Source organism: Camelus dromedarius, chromosome 6 (genome assembly GCF_036321535.1).
Source record: "Camelus dromedarius isolate mCamDro1 chromosome 6, mCamDro1.pat, whole genome shotgun sequence".
NCBI lineage: Eukaryota > Metazoa > Chordata > Mammalia > Artiodactyla > Camelidae > Camelus > Camelus dromedarius.
The window spans coordinates 52839945-52856410 of record NC_087441.1 but is presented as its reverse complement, the minus strand read 5'-3'; the positions used below and the strand labels follow the sequence as shown (position 1 = coordinate 52856410).

The following is a 16466-nucleotide window of genomic DNA, read 5'->3' as shown; positions in this document are numbered from 1 at the left end:
CTTTACCACTGAGCCATACTGTCCTCCTCTTAATCTATTTTATAATTTCAACATTTTCTGTCAACTTATCTTTTGCTTTTATCTTAATTATTTTCTTATTTTCTTCTTTTTTGGTCATCTGTTTCTAATTCCTGAATACTAGTGCTCCCAATTTTCTTCTGAACATAGCGTTAACCATGTCCTCCACGTTCTGCTATAAAGTATTTCCACACAATTTTATTTCATATATAGTCTCCAGTTTAGTTTGTAGTTTCTTCTTTTTTCAGTTTTTGGTTTTTTACTTTTCTTGTATTTTTAGAGAGATTTGATATTAAAAAATTTCCAAGTTATGGGTTTTTTCCTATGATTTTATTATTAATTTCTAGTTTTATCACATTGTAATCATAGAATAGTCAATATTAGTTATACATTTTAAAAAATTATACAGTTTATAAAAGTTGCTTTCCATTTACCATTTCTACTGAATATTGGCTATATTCCCCATGTTGTACAGTACACCCTTGAGCTGATCTTACACCTAATAGTTTGTGCCTCTCACTCCCCCACCTGGATATGGCCCCCCTTCTCCTCCTTTCTCCACTGGTAATCACTGGTTTGTACATTTTAATTGTAATTTTTCCTCTATGATCTGATATTAACTAATATTTGTATATAGTCAATAAACACTTGAAAACTAAGTAATTTCAAGTACAGAATTACCCTTATTGCTAATCAGTTTATGTAGCTTCTGACAGTTATGCTTATTTTTTTATCTACTTGGTTTACTAGAGGCTGAGGTGTGCTCCCATAGTTCCTTATAACTCTGAAGAGTTTTGCTTTATACATTTTGATGTTATGTCATTTGGCACATCTTTATTACAGTTGTGTTTTTATTGTGACTTGAACCCTTATCATTATAAAGTTGCTCTTTTACAATGCACTTTTCATGTATTTAAATCATTTTAGAAGTTGAGGTCCTGGCTTTCTCTCCCCTCCTCTCCCTCTTCTTCTTCCTCCTCTTTTACTGCTTTGGGTTTTTTTTTTTTTTCTTTCATTCCTTTTACTTCTCACTTATCTGAGATATTTTCTGTTACTTTTATGTCTTACACACTGCGTACAAATCAATTATGTTAACCATCCAGCAAGACTGTCTTTTTATAAGTAAATGTATTCCATTTATATTTTACTATAACAGATATTTTGTCTTAAGTTTATTATTTTATGCAATGATCTTGTTCTTATTGCTTTTAAACCTCTCTTCCCTCTCTAATGTTTTAATTATATACAAAGGTTTTATTCTTAGACTGATTTTAGCACCTAGAAGAGTACAAATAAAAGAACTTGCTCAATTCCTTTTTTTGTTGAATGAATAACAAAAATTAAAAGACCCCTATTTACTGATTTAACTACCTTTGAGGACATAACCTCACTCTGAATAAACTCACATCTCTTCTTAGCAACCTTAAATAAAGAAAATGAGCAGGCTTTCATTTTCTTCCATTTCCCCTTCCTGGCAATCTTGCACTTTTGGTTAGGTATATCATTTTTAAAAGATCAAAGTATTCATTTAGCTCTATACCCATAATTTTTACTAGTTATTCCCCACCACAAATTCACCATTCTCAAGTTCTTTATTTTGAGTCATGGCTAGATATTTTCATTAAGTAGTTATTTTCAAAAAAGCCCTCTATATGTCTTATTTTGGAGTTCTTACAGGTTTTGAACATCTTACTGTTGTTTTTAATGCATAGACCATAACTGGCCTGGTCATAACAGTTTGGGGTCAACTTTTTAAGCTGTTTAAGTTGTTTTTTTCAGTGTGCTGTGGAATTCATTCATTGTCTCTGGAAATTTAATGTGCCTATGAATACTTTCAGCCATCACTTTTATAGATTATTTAATATTTCTGATCATTTCCATATGGGATGAAATTTTTTTTTGTCTTTGCAGTTAAATACAATTATTAAAATGTATCTGAGTGTTAATTGTTTTAATAATGCACTTTTCTCCCCAGAATCTCATGTGGCATTCAGATATCCCATTTTCCATCTCTTCTTTTTTTTTTTTTTTTAAGTTTCTTTTCTATTACAACACTGACAGTTATTTCTGTTTCACTTTCTTTGTTATCTTTTTAAGAGACAGGAGTATACATACATGGAACACTCTTTAATTTTCTCTAATATCTATGATGCACATTTTAATCCTTTTTTTTCTTTGTTCTTGTACATTCTGTCTTGTATAATTTTTTCAAGCCTGAAGTGCATGGTACTGTTTGCAGCAGTATTTAGTCTGTGTCTTTATGCTTCATTTTGCATTTTTAATTTATGAAATGGTTTTATTTTTTGACTCAATTTCTCTTCTGAATTCTGTTAGCTTATGTGTTATATTATTCTACTGTATTATCAATATTTCTTTTTGTTCTTCTATCTCATTTAGGCCTTTTTTAGTAATAATTTATCCTTAAATATATGAGAATAAAGACAAATATTTGTCTGAAATGTATTACTTACTGGAGTTATTCTTTTTTCTTTTGTACATTTCCTTGCCTGTGCTTGTTTTGTTATGTTCTTTCCATCCTTTTGATGATTACCCTCCAAGCACTTTCTTAAACTCCAGTTTTAAGAGAAAATAAAGATGACATGTAATTATCCATTTTTACAAAATTTTATATGTATATCATTTGTTAATATGTTAACACATTTTGAGTCAACTAGCAAGATCCTGTAAGAGTCTAGTTCATGTTTAAAAGTATCCACAATTTTGTGAACATGGAAAATAACCCTCACCAGAACCCATGAGACCTGGGTTCCAGTTATAGCTTTGCCTAAACTTTTTTTTAGTTTGAAAAAATTATTTAAATTCTTGATATTTCTGATTCCTGAGATATTTAGGTAAGATAATCACTAATTCTTTACAAATTGAAATTTCTTAATATTGGGAAACAGAGTAGAGATATAGAAAGCTACTTGAGTCTTTGGAAAGATTTTGTCCAAACTATGATGATAGTCATATAAACAAAATCAATAAAAATAAAACTTTTATTTATATATTTAAACAATTCTGTACTCAGAAAATATGTAGGCATATTTTCCTGACTTACTGCTGGTTATGTTCATATGTCTTGTAAATGCCACATCATAGAGGTATCATAAGAATAGGAAAGCTTTTTTTTTTTTTTGAAGTTTGAATTTATCTATTATCTCTATATTTTCCCCATAGTGATTTATCTTTTTGCATTCTCAAATTCAAGAACCAAAGTAAGTCAACAATAGTAATTCTTTATTACAATCAGAGATCTTTCTTTGCTAAATGAATATTGATATCAAAATTCAGAGAAAAGTTTCATATTGCCAAACAGTAAGTTTTGCTGTTGAAAAATAAACCATAACTTGGAATTCTTTGCCTTAATTTGTAACTGTCTGTGTTACATTATGAAATACCTGGCAATGTCTTATGTGCGATTGAAAAATATATATATACTTTAAAACCCACAAAAAGCAACTAATGAAAGATTTCCATTTTACTTACACTGAAAGCTATTGAAGAAAGAAATTACAAAAGAAAACCCCATAATTTGATGGGGAAGAAGGATAAGAAAAAGCAGAGAGATTCTGATAGGTCACTTTCTCATACACAAGCATTTAGTCTACAGTAATCTTCCAGGACTGTCAGATTTGATTGAAAGATAATGCAAGATTTTTTCTTGCCACAATTTATAGCATGTATCCATTAGGAATAATTATGGTTGCATGATTTTGCTAGCTGTTATCTCTACAAGTGTTACTAATGGTTTTATCAATTACTCCCTGTCCAATAACTGCATGGTTGTAACCTAATTTAAAGACACTCTATCACCAGGCTGATTTGTGTAGTAGTAAATGACAGCATTTGAGACACCAGCCAAATGACTCACTTCAGTGACTTAGTTAGTCTCTAATAATTAACAATTAGTAGGCACCTAGAGGAAGCTCTAGAGACTGGAGCTCCCACGTTTCTCTTTCTTATCTAAATACAAGAAGTTAGAGAGACTTCAGTGATTCATATTAATAAAATTGAAGGCCTCTATGGGTTTGGAGAACATGTGTATATGTAAGAGAGAGCTGTTAATAATTCCTATTTAAAATGAAAGAAATCGGAAGCAATGCATGTTCATAAGGCTATGCTTTACCGCATTGGAATGGGTAAGTATGTTAAGACCCAGGAGTGAAAAATTACCCTCCAAGTTATTTTTTTTTCCAGGTATGTTTGTGCTTCGGTTCAGAAGTAAAGTCAATGTGCTAAAAGGAGACTAGTGTTGGCAAATTTGTGCTATTTCTTGAACTTTAAAGGGAAAATGCTGGATGTGCAAAAATAGGCACTTCATTACAGATCATTAGTGCGAACTTTATGTACAGCTGAAGGCTCGGAAAGGCATTGCCGGTTTAGAACTAACTGGGAAGAAATTTGAAATCCCCCTCGTTTTTTAATGAATGTAAAAGATGATTTTTTTCTCTGAAGATGTTATCTCTAAGGATTTTTTTTTTTTCCCAAAGAAATCGGCCCATTTTGAAAGTCTAAATAAGAGCCTGAACTTCCAGCCTTAAGTGGCCTACATTTTCTGAAAGTAGTTGGGCTTCTCAGGGCGAAAATGGTGAAAGTGAACCACGAATGAATGGAGGACCCGGGGTCTTGCCCCGTGCTGCCCTTCCGTGGCGAGTATCGGGATCCAGTCCAATGCGACCAAGTTGCTTCGGGATCACTCGTCAATCAGGTTACTATGTCAGACCTTAGTACCTTAAACTCTTCAGGTGAACCATGAATTGAAGATAACAATTAATTTACCAGAGGACTGGATCAGGCAGAATGACGAAGAGCGTCATTCAACATGTCGTGTCATTCCCAGAGAGACCAGAAGACCCCAACCTGAAGAGAACTGGATTCTGTGCTTCACTCTGTCCTGGATCATTCTCAGTACTCCTTGTGAGGAACCGGTGATCAGAGCCAACTGCAAAAGCATATTACAGCCTTGAGGTTTTAGGAATATTAGAGAAAATAGTCTTTAAAAACATCCTCACACTTACAAGCAAGCCTGTTCTGATAATTGCTCTTTGCCACACAGTCGTGGCTAGTCAACAGATGCTCCTGGATAAATTCTGGTGGACATTTGTAACCCCCGTTCCTTTGGCTGGCCTCGCACATGTGCTGGAAGAGTCAAACGTGTGAATGAGCTGGAAGCCCACATCCCCAGCAACTCCCGGCTACAGAGTATCATTCCTTGCACATATATTTATGTCACCGTTTTGTGCTAATCACAAAAGAAATCAGTGGAAAGGAAGAAAATAAGTCGCTGAGGATCTGAGCATCTCTGAACAAGATCACAATGGCCAATTTGCAGAAATGGGTTTCTCTAATTTTCCCTTGTGGTGGTGATGAGGTTATGAAATAGTCATAATAGCACAAGAACTGCCCTCTCTGGAAGCTGCTAAGAAAACTCCAGCCATAATAGAAGGGCAAGGACTCGTGGTGTTTCTTACAATGGAGTTGAAGCCCCACCCCTCCTTCCCCAGCCGAATTTGCATATTCTTTTGAAAACCACACATTGAGTATCTATAGCCCCAGCTGATGTCATCGGGCACAGCATGCAGCCACTAGAAGTGGGACAATTATAATTTTTGTAGCTGATTAATCATCATGAAAAAGTAACAGTCAATTGACTCAATCATACATCCATGGTGATTAATCACACTTCACTTGTGTTTTTCTCCCCCAAGTATTTTACTGACAGTGCAGATGTTGGTTGATTTTCTCCTTTAGCCTTTTACTTGGTCACAGATGTTAAGTAATCACCTTGTCCTGATACTTGACTTATCCATAATCTTTGGTATTACAAGCCCTTAAGAGAAAATGTGCTCTTTTCTTAGAAATCAAATGGTAACATAGTTATTACCTTAAAAAAAAAAAACAGGTTAATCAATATATGAAATAGCCATAATTGTGCTCTGTAATCACAGAGGCTTTTTTTTTTTTTAATAATCATGCTACTCCCCAATTTGTTCCCCAATGGCATGATTACTGATAAAACATTGGAGAAAAGAGCTGTTTTTCTTTCCTCCTGGAGTGTTAATGGCTCAATTTCATTAGATTTAGTCCAAAACTGAATATTCTAATCCAGATTCATAGAAGGCCTCACCTGGTTGCATTTTACTTTGAGGGTAGACAAAATTTGCTCCTGACAACAGATCAGACATTGTACCTGAGCACGGGGCTATCTGAGACGTCTCAGTTCCTGGCCCATAAGAGAAAATGAAATGATTCCATGAGGGCCATATTTATAAAACTGTCACATAGGAATTGTTGATATTTAAGAAGTAATTACCAACTCACTAGTCTGTTGGTAAAAGAGCAATATTCAAGGAATATTCAAAATGATTATGAGTCAATTAAATCACTTTTAGGGATGAGCTAGTTTGTATTCAAGGCAGCAGGAATGCTTTAGTCCAGGCTTCCTTTGTAGTAGTGGGATTAGTGGGTGAGGCAGCAGACAGACTTGCGTAATTTCCCAGACTGAAATGTCTCATCCTAAGGGAGAAGGACGGTGGCATCCCGAATTAAGGCCCAAACCCTACCCCCGGACCTGCTTCCATGATTTCAACTTCTCTAATCTTAGATGAAGGTATCATCTCACAATACTGATGTTCAGATAATCTCTGAGATCATTTCCCATGTAGGAAATTGCTTTCATGCCACGATAACACAGCAGCTTTGAGTTCTGTCCTGGGTGACTGTCTTGATACTGTTAATAAAGAGTCTTGGGTTGGATATAATTGTTAATAAACTAATTCTAAAAATCCACTCAAATGTCACTTATAATCAGAATCTTCTGCTGGACTAGGACCCCTGGGGAAGCCTCTGAAGCTGTGAATCTTGTATGCAGTGGCAGGGATGAACACAGGGAGGGAGACGGCCACCACTGCTTTACAGCTGAGTTGTTTAAACTGATCACATACGATGAAGCTCAGAAACACTTGCAGCTGTGAGGACCAGAAAAGGAAGTGAGGGATGGAGAGGAGAACCAGCGGGAAACTCTCCAAATGAATCTGGTCCTCTTTGGATGTGCCAGAGGGAGAGGTGAAAAGATGTTATTACTTGTAATTTATAACAGGAACACCAAGGCACAGAAGATAATCTAAAAGCATTTCAGTGAGAAGATACCCATGACATGGAACTATTTAAAATAATTAATCAAAAAAGCCTAATTATTCAATTAGATGGATAAATGAATCTTCTTAAAGTGGATATGCAAAAAAGAGAGTGATGATGAAATCTTTTAAAGGGAAATGAGTGTAACAAATCAGCTAAATATGATCTCTAAAAAAATTCTGAATAATAAGTCAGCGATTATGTTTTAATTGGGCTTTAGCTTTATTATAATTGAGGACACTCATTATCTTGTTTTATTGTATTTATGATTTTAATATTCATACCATTTGGCACTTTATCTTTGTATACTTTCTGCCAGTGCTTGTTGCGCTTCCTGGCTGATTAGTGCCGGGGTCAGTGTGAAGTGAATGCAGATGTCTCAATAATGATCGGCAGGAGCGGTGGGCTGATTTCAGTGTTTGAAGGTCTCCTATAAAGTCGTCCTTTGTGCGATCGTGAGGGTGATTTTTTTCAGTTCTTTTTTTTTTCCACCCCCTGTCTCAACATGAGTAGCTCAGTTGGTAAGAGCTATCTAAGAGGAAACTGTTTTTCACTCTGAAGGGGTTCAAGGGACTTCATTTGGGGGGTATAATGAGTGTTTCTAAAATGACGACACACAGGCACATGTGACCTGTCTTAGGGGAAAACATTGGTTTTATGCAAACAGCAACATCTCACTGAAAATTCAGGCTCTTTATCTGAGGCTAAAGCAGGGCAAAGCAAAGCTCTTGTGCTTGTAACTTCCAGACGATCGGATAAACTACTCTTTGTTCACAGCGAAGGGCAGTTGAGCCAAAGATTATTTCCAAGTTTTTGTCAATCACTTTGCCCTGTAAAAGGTGCACACATGGCTGATTGCTTACACACTCAAAATCAGCCAAAAGGTGCAGTCAGAATGAGTCGGCAACTGTTCAGCTGCCTCATACGTAGAGAGAGCTTTAAATGGGCCTTTGAGAAGCGAAGAGGGGAATCATTTAGTGCCTGTGCATGGGACTTTTGTGAACCCTAGTGACACTTTTTTAAATCTTTCAAATGAGTCAGTGGCAAGAATTGTATTTAGGATTTTATCTCAATCCTAGGTCCATAATTTTGCTGCTGGTTATGTTGAAAATAGTAGTAAATAAAACGTATGGGCTGTATTTTGTTTCATTGACAGATAAATGCGTATTTTCCAGCCAATCCTCTGCTTAGTAAAGTAACTGAAATAATGGAAGAAGTAATGAATGAATGAATAAATCTGAAATAAAACACACATCTGATGGCCTATGACATGCTGAGTGCTCTAGCCTGCCTTATCATTTCTCTAAACACAGAAATGAAAATTATTATTTGAAAATGTGGGCATAACTCTTTAGGGACTGATATATTTTCATGATCATATTTTTGAAAAGAAAGATTGACTTTTAATATCAGGTCACAATGTGTGCTTTCTAAATAGGAGATCTTGAGAAGGTTTCAGATTTAAAATAGACTTTTTTGACTTCGGCCTCATTGGCCTTAGGGGCCAGATAATTCTTTGCTGTGAGAGGCTATCTGTACACTGTAGGGTCTTCAAGTAGCATCCTTGCAGCCACTCACTAGAATTCTCTAGCACCTCCCCTCTTAGCTGTGACACTCAAAAATGTACAGATGTAACCAAATGTCGCCTAAGGGTAAAAATCACCCCCTCATTTGAAAACTATTGCTTTGAAGCCTTTGCTGACAGTGAGTAAGACATACTTACAGCAAAGATGGTCCACAGGAAAATAGTAACGGACAATTTCCAAAGCCACTCCCTGATCACATATGCTGTAATTTGGAAACTGGGAAGTATTGGATGATTTTCAGCTCAATTTTCTGAGACTAATCAACATTATCATGCAAAGTATTTTAAAGTTTTCCCAGGGATGGAAAAGACATAAGAAGCTGTGATGTTTTAACTTGAAGAAAATTGGTAAATTTACTGGAATATAACAATACTGAAAGGGCAATAACAACAATGTTGATAATAGCAACATCCTTTGATGAAACACAGTGCTGGGCAGCCCTACATCCTCTACTCATTGAGGTTATTTTTACCATAAACAGTGTCTTGAGGTAATAAGCCAGGATTACTCTGCTTAATCTCTGTTTACTCCCTGCTCCAGTACTGGCTTGAGGACTGGAGGCCGTGGAACAAATGGATTGGCACCGTCGTTCAAGGCCATCTATATCTGGGCTCTTAGATCAACACCAGGTGTTTAGATGAAAACAATAACTTAAGTGTTTCCATTTGGAAGGTGTGAAGATCAAGTTATTGAACCTGAGATTCTGAAAGTAAAGGGATTATTAAAAAAATAAGAACTTCCTGTATGTGATTTAACAGTTAGTATACACATGTTTATCACTTACCGCAGGAGGCCCAGTGTGGAGAGGAATTCCACTTTCCTGATATTGGGTCAAATTTTTCCCTGTGGGAAGAGATCCAATGGTGTATCTGGTGCTGGCCTCACATGGTTGTCTTCTCCATGGCCCATACGTAGTCTCTGCAGAACTGAGAGCTCCTTCAGCTGCCTTTATTTTGTAATCAGAGTGTAGGTTCTCGTCTCATCACAGAAAGAATTCAGAAATGAGACACAGAGGCCAAGAAAGCAAAGAAAGGATTTATTAAGCAATAGACAGTACACTGTCAAGGGGAGAGCGGGTGGACCCAGGTGGGTAGCTGCCCCGATTTTCTATGGCAGGCTGGTTACATGGGGTGTAAAAACGAATGGGCAGAATATTCATGGGGGAAGGAGAGAAGCTTGGGGTCATCTTTCCTGATTCTCATCCCAGCTGTACCTTCCTATGGGGAAGAGGGATTTTTTTTGTCCTTTTTCAGTCTTTCAGATCAGGAATTTGGGTAAGGGCATAATGAGTAAAAGGTAACGTTCTGATGCTGAAGATTTCTGCCTTGTCCCACCTTTCTTCATGTGTCTCCAGGATGCTTGTCATCCAAAATCTACAGTTTTTTTTTATCAGTCTGGAGGTTCCTGCTTTTCTTGGTCTGCCAAAGGATCCCAGTTATTCACAAGACGTATGGTTTTTTGCCATTTGACCCCCTTTCTCTGCTTATTTCTAGCTCTCTGACTGCTCTAACAATTTTACTTATTCTGGTTTAAGAAAGATTAACAGCAGTACATTTTCCTCCTTAACTTCTTCGTAGCTGCAGCTGGGATTTATCTTTCATCTAGCTGAGTATTCTTAAAATTCTTTAGCTTTTTCTATGCTGTATGTTTCTCTCCTAGGTTTTATGATTGCTAAATTAGGGTCACCATTACCCACTTATTTTGCTTCTCTATCTCCTTCTCAAGACTTGACTTCCCTTTGAGCCTCTGCTCCAAAAGATAAGTTCCTTGTCCCTTAAGAGTTTGAGTCAATGATTGCAAAGCAGAGAACTTCAGGCATTTCCAAAGTCATTTTTCCCTTTGATGATTCTAACCATGTGAGACAGCTATTGGCCATTCTGTTCTTAGAGTCCCTGTTTGTCACACATGGGTTTTCTCCATGTGGTCTTCTCCTTTGACCATGAGATATGAGATCTCTTAAGACCTCTTATCTTTATGCTCTATGCCTCACAATTTTGTTTGGGAACGAAAAAGCTTCTGAATCGAGTACTTTAGCAATGTTAACACCCAAGAAGTAAAGGAAATGAGTCCTCAGGGATGGGGCACCTATTCTTTTTCCTCTTTTGAAAAGTTACCTCTTTTCCTTCAATTGCAGGACAAAAAATAAAATAAAATAATAAATAAAGGAATTTCTAATCAGGAGCTGCAAATTTCTCCAAACATTTGTAATTCTTTTTTATGTGTTTAAAATTTGTAACCACTTGTGTCATATTGCGTGTTACTTTAGTAGAAAATATTTCTCCTGTTCAAGAATATTAATGGAAGTGTATCTAAATTGCCTAAATTGAAAGCTAACATGTTTTTCCTACATACAAGAGAGGTGGAAAATCTATTCCCAAACTTCCATGAAGAAGGCTTTGCTGACATTTCCTCCAGAAGCCAGTTTCATAATTATATGCCAGTTATTTTGATGAGGAATTTCATTATTTCTCCATAGGAGAGACTGTATATCAACATGTGAGTACAGATGATACACTTCAAAGATGCACAAATAAACGTGAGCACCAGTATTTTAAGGCGTCTGTTATTCTTTTCTAATTAAATTCAGAGTAAAAACTAAATGACATGAAATTACACACATAGTAGCAGAACTCTAAAAAAAAATTTTTTTTGAAAGAAAAAATGCTCACAGAGTCAGCCATCGCATTAAAATTCTTTTTGGCTGGGTTAGCTGAAAGACCATGAAAAAAATCCACCTGCCATTCAGTTTAATTTCTTGTGTTTAGAGCTCTACAGCATTCTGTGTAAAACTAATCAATAAAAAGGATTTATGAGACCTTGAAATAGAACAGTCGAAAGGAGGAAATTATAGTCAGTTTTAGTTATTAAAGATTTTCACCACTAAATTTAGTATAAGGGAAACGTTATACATCTTTTTTAGCTGAAACAGGGCATTTATCAAACTCATGGATTGGGGAGACAATTGTGCTTAGACCAACTGTAATGTGTCTTTATTTGTTACTCACCATTTATTGTTGGCTGTGGTGAGGTAGACCCAAACAGAAGGGACAGAGGATTGGAAAAACTATGCTAAAAGGAAAAAATAAAAGGCAAGAAGACAGTGAGCCATGACCTAGACATGAGAGGAAAAAATGTATTTGCGAATTCAGATCCAGTCATACTAAATAGCTTTGTTTGACAATATTTATAAAAGAGCGAGGGCAGTGAAAGATGGAAACAGGGAGCGAGGAAGGGACGAGGGGAAGCGGGCAAACTCACCACCACGTCACATGGCTGTTCACTCTATGGGATCAAACTCTAGCTTTGATCATACTTGGAGACCAAGTCATTACTGATTTTCATTTATTTGTATCATCATATTTGCAGGACCGGGAGCATTTCTGGAAATAGTTATACATGGACTATGCAACATTGTTGCTTGGTGTTGAGTTCTGAGAGACCGCCTCAAGGTGCTAGGGTGCTGTGTATATGATCTTGAGACTTTTACTTAAATACATTTCTTAGCAGAGTAATTTGAGAAAACTCAGGAATTTAGCTTTTGTTTGATGAAATTCAGATGACAGATGGAAAACTGCAATATTTTGAAAAGACGAAGTGCAGTGATGCACAGAACAGACGATTGCCACAATAATAATGGCATTTAGCATTAACACTGAGTTCTTCATCTGCAAAGTACCTTATAATCAACTAATTAAGCCCCATAACACTCCTGAAATACAGGTAAGTATCATCACTGCCATTCTACAGATGGAGAAAATGAGGCATGGGGTTAAGCATCGTCGCCTGAGGCGACTGGAAATAAACACCACCACCTGGATAAGGTCTTGGGACTCAGCCTTTCCTGGGTAAAGAATCAGGGACTAGCATTCTTTCAACCAAAACAATGAGGCTTTTAATGCTAAGTATTTTTCCTTTTGAAAAGAAGATTAACCTGTTGTTCAGTTAACACTGATTTTCTTATAAATTGAAATGATCTTTGCCTTCAGAAAACAGCAACAGCCTGTTCCTTTATTTGCCTCATTCATTCTTTGTTTGCATTATTCATTCTTCTCACTGTCTCTACAATTACCCCGAAAGAATGCCTTTTCTGAACGACTAGATGACGAGGGCCTTTACCTGGTGGCAAAGCATTGAGACTCAGGTTTTGTTTTACGTTCAAGTTGCAAATCATATATTCATTTTAAAATAAGATGACTTCTCATTTCTGATGAGAATACTTGTTGGCAATTTCAAAATCCTCTACTATGTGAGGGAAAAAAATAAGCAGATTTTATTCTTTCCTACTAGTTAACTCTCTTGATAATTCTCCTGAATGCCCCAAATTATTATTCAAGATATAGAATGTCACCAAAGAAACAATTTTCAGCATGAAAACAATCTAAACCGCTTATTTTTGGTCCTACTCCTGCTTCCCTTCAGAAGTCACTCAGGTTTTAATGAATGTTCTGCCGAGTTGGAAATACATTGTGGGAAAGAGCAGAAATTTCAGGATAAGTTTCCTTTTCTTTCTCTTCAGAAGATCAATAAAGTCAATGACTATGTTTTTATACATACTTATTTGTAAATTCTCAGTCCCTAGGATCTTACAGACCAACTGAGAGAACAGGATTTGAACCAAGGATGAGCAAGTCCTTGGGATGTAAATGACTAATTAAGTCTTGTTCTATCTAATAAATACGTTGCGGTCATATAGAAAGGAACCGAGATGACTTTTGTCTGCTTGCATACTGAAAACAGGGTGTCCTTACCAAACTGCTTATGATTTGTAGATGTGGCCAGCATTTGAAGAATTTGATTCTGAAAAATTATCCATATAAACTAGTTTTTTTTTAAAGTTCCCAACAATAAAAATGTTCTAAACTTAGAATGTGATGATAATTGCACAACTTTGTGAATACACGAAAACCACAGAACTGTACACTTTAAATTGTAAAATTTATCCTATGTGAATTATAGCTCAATAAAGCTGTTTAAAAAAAGGTAGGGGTGGGCAGGAAATCCCAAGTCAATCCCACCTCTTTCCCTTCAGTGCGGGTCTGCTTTAGCTTCTTAGAATGACGCTCGATGGCTGCAGGATATGTTCTCAGAGTATTTTAAAGGATTGTCCTTTTCTTCTCACTTTGTTTCTGTTGACTCTGCAGGAGCCATTTGGGTACCCAGCTGCTGTCCATTCTCCACACTTAGCCCACCCAGTGGAACACCATTGAGAAAAACATTGCTGCAATTCCTGATAAACTGACACGGGTCCCATACCCACTAAGAGTGAAACTATCTCCTAGTCAGAGGAAACTACAACTGATGAGAAAGACAGATTAATTTCTCTGCCCTTACTGTTACACAAAAGATTGATGCTGCCATTTTTACAATTTGCTTTCCCCCCTGGAGTTCAGGGTTCCTCCTTGATTCCTTCTGCTTAGTGTCTAAGCTGGCTTATTTGTCTGTAGAAGACTACAATAGCAGGGAGCATGTCTGCAGTGATCTCTAAATCTCACAGGAAAAATATAATGGAGATATTGAATATCAATATCTTGTAATAACCTATCATGGAAAAGAATCTAAAAAAGAATGGATATATATATGTATATACATAACTGAATCACTTTGCTGTACACCTGAAACATTGTAAATCAACTATACTTCAATTTAAAAAATGCAAAAAGAAATAAGTATAAAGTAAAGAATGAGTTTTCAGGTTTCTTCTTCTCAATGAATACTGTAATAATAAAGTTGTACTCCACAGAGTGTTCAATGTAGGTGGTGGTTATTCTGTCTGAGACCACAGGGGCCAGATGTGATGTTGAAGGAGAATGGGGTCATTGATGTGAGGGACCCAAGCGCACAAGCTGATAGGACTGAGGCCCAGGGGCCAGAGCTCTGTTCTTCCTTCATGTAAGCATAGAACACATGCTTTCATATGAGTGTAGGGCCTGGCTGTGTCTGCCTGGAAGTACCACACTCACTTTTTATGAATGCCAACACAATGAACATAATGAAATAGATGATGTTAATAAAACATTATGCAATTCCTCCAGAGAAAAATATCATATTTCATGTTACATAAATATTATAGCAAGAGTCTAAAAAAAGATTTAGCTATCATTTTGAATTCTGTGAATTGCCTTTGGTTGTTCTCTGATCAAGGGCCAGATACTGATTCTCTCCAGTTCTCCAGATATTTTTTGGTAAAGATATTACCAGTTAAATTCAGCTTTATTTTTTTAAATAAGCTTTTTATTCTAGAATTGTTTTAGGTTTACAGAAAAGAAGATTGCACAGAGAATTCTCACATACGTCACACCCAGTTGTTAACACCCCTCAGTTAACACCATGTATTAGTACAATACATTTGTCACGACTAATACATCAACTTTGATGTGTGTTTAACTCCAATCCATACTTTATCCAAATTTCTTTAGTTTTTAACCTAACGTCCTTTTTCTGTTCAAGATCCCGTCCAGGACAACAAACCACAGTTAGCCGTCACATCTCCTTACACTCTACTGGGCTGTACCCGTTCCTCGGACTTTTCCTTGTTTTTCATGATCTTCATAAATTTGAGGACTACTGAGCAAGTATTTCATAGAATGTATATTTTTGTTGCTGGAGTGTTCATATTTTTGCCCATTTCTTAATTGGGTTGTTTGCATTCTTACTGTTAAGTTTTATGGTTTCTTTGTACGTTTTGGATAAAAGTCCTTTATCACACACATGCTTTGCAAATATTTTCTCCCAGTCTGTGCCTATTATCCTAGTTTTTTAAAAAATCATAAATGAATGAATTTTGTTGAATGCTTTTTCTAAATTTAATCATATTGTTATACGTATTTTGCAATCTGTTAATACTATGAGTTGTTTCAGTTGATTTATGATTGTTGAACAGGCCTTCCATGCCTAAAATAAACCCACTTAGCTGTGATGTATTGTCCTGTTTATATATTGCTGGATTAGATTAGCTAACATATTGTTAAAGATTTTGCATCTATGTTAATTTAAGATATTGGTCTGTAATTTTCTTGGCTTGTAATGCCTTTAGGTATTTTTGTTATCAAGGTGATGCTGGCCTCCTAAAATGAGTTAGGAAGCATTCTCTCTGCTTCTATTTTCTGTAAGAGATTGTGGATAATTTGTATTATTTCTGCTTTTAATATTTGGTAGAAATCAACAGTGAAACCATTGTGGACTTGATGTTTTCTTTTTGGAAAAGTTTTAAATTATTAATTCTATTTTTAATAGAATTTATTTAAGTTATCTGTCCGTCTTTAACTGAGTTTTGTTACATTGTCTCTCTTAAGGAATTGGTCCATTTCATCTAAGTTATTGAATATATTGGTATTCAGTTATTTCTACTATTCCTTTATTATCCTTTTGCCTATGAAATCACTTCTGGTATTTGTAAATTGTGTCTTCTCTTTTTTTCTCCGTTAGCCTGACTAAATGCTTATTCATTTTAACTGACTTTTTTCAGAACTAAATTTTGGTTATGTCAAATTTCTCCTATTTAAAGTTTGTTATACTTCTTCCCTAGTTTTTAGCATTTACTTTCTTCTGCTAGCTTTTGTTTAGTTTGCTTTTCTTGCTCCAGTTTTCTAGATGAAGTTTAAGTTATTGATACTGATTTTATATGTTTCTTTTTTTTCCCTCACGTATCAGTTTAATGGTATATATTTCTCTCCAAGCACTGCTTTTGTTGCATCTCACACATCTGTTAAGTTATTATTTTCA

At 35.8% G+C, this 16466-nt stretch overlaps 1 long non-coding RNA gene across 3 annotated transcripts in view; it reads left to right on the top strand.

Moving 5' to 3' along the window:
- Window positions 1-14130, top strand: part of LOC105092251 (uncharacterized) — an 855833-nt gene extending 841703 nt beyond the window's left edge. For all 3 annotated transcript variants that reach the window (XR_010381298.1, XR_004138212.2, XR_010381299.1), the window contains one exon: window positions 13886-14130. This is a non-coding gene — a long non-coding RNA (uncharacterized LOC105092251). The remainder of the gene's footprint in view (window positions 1-13885) is intronic.
- The last annotated feature ends 2336 nt before the right edge of the window (window positions 14131-16466 follow it).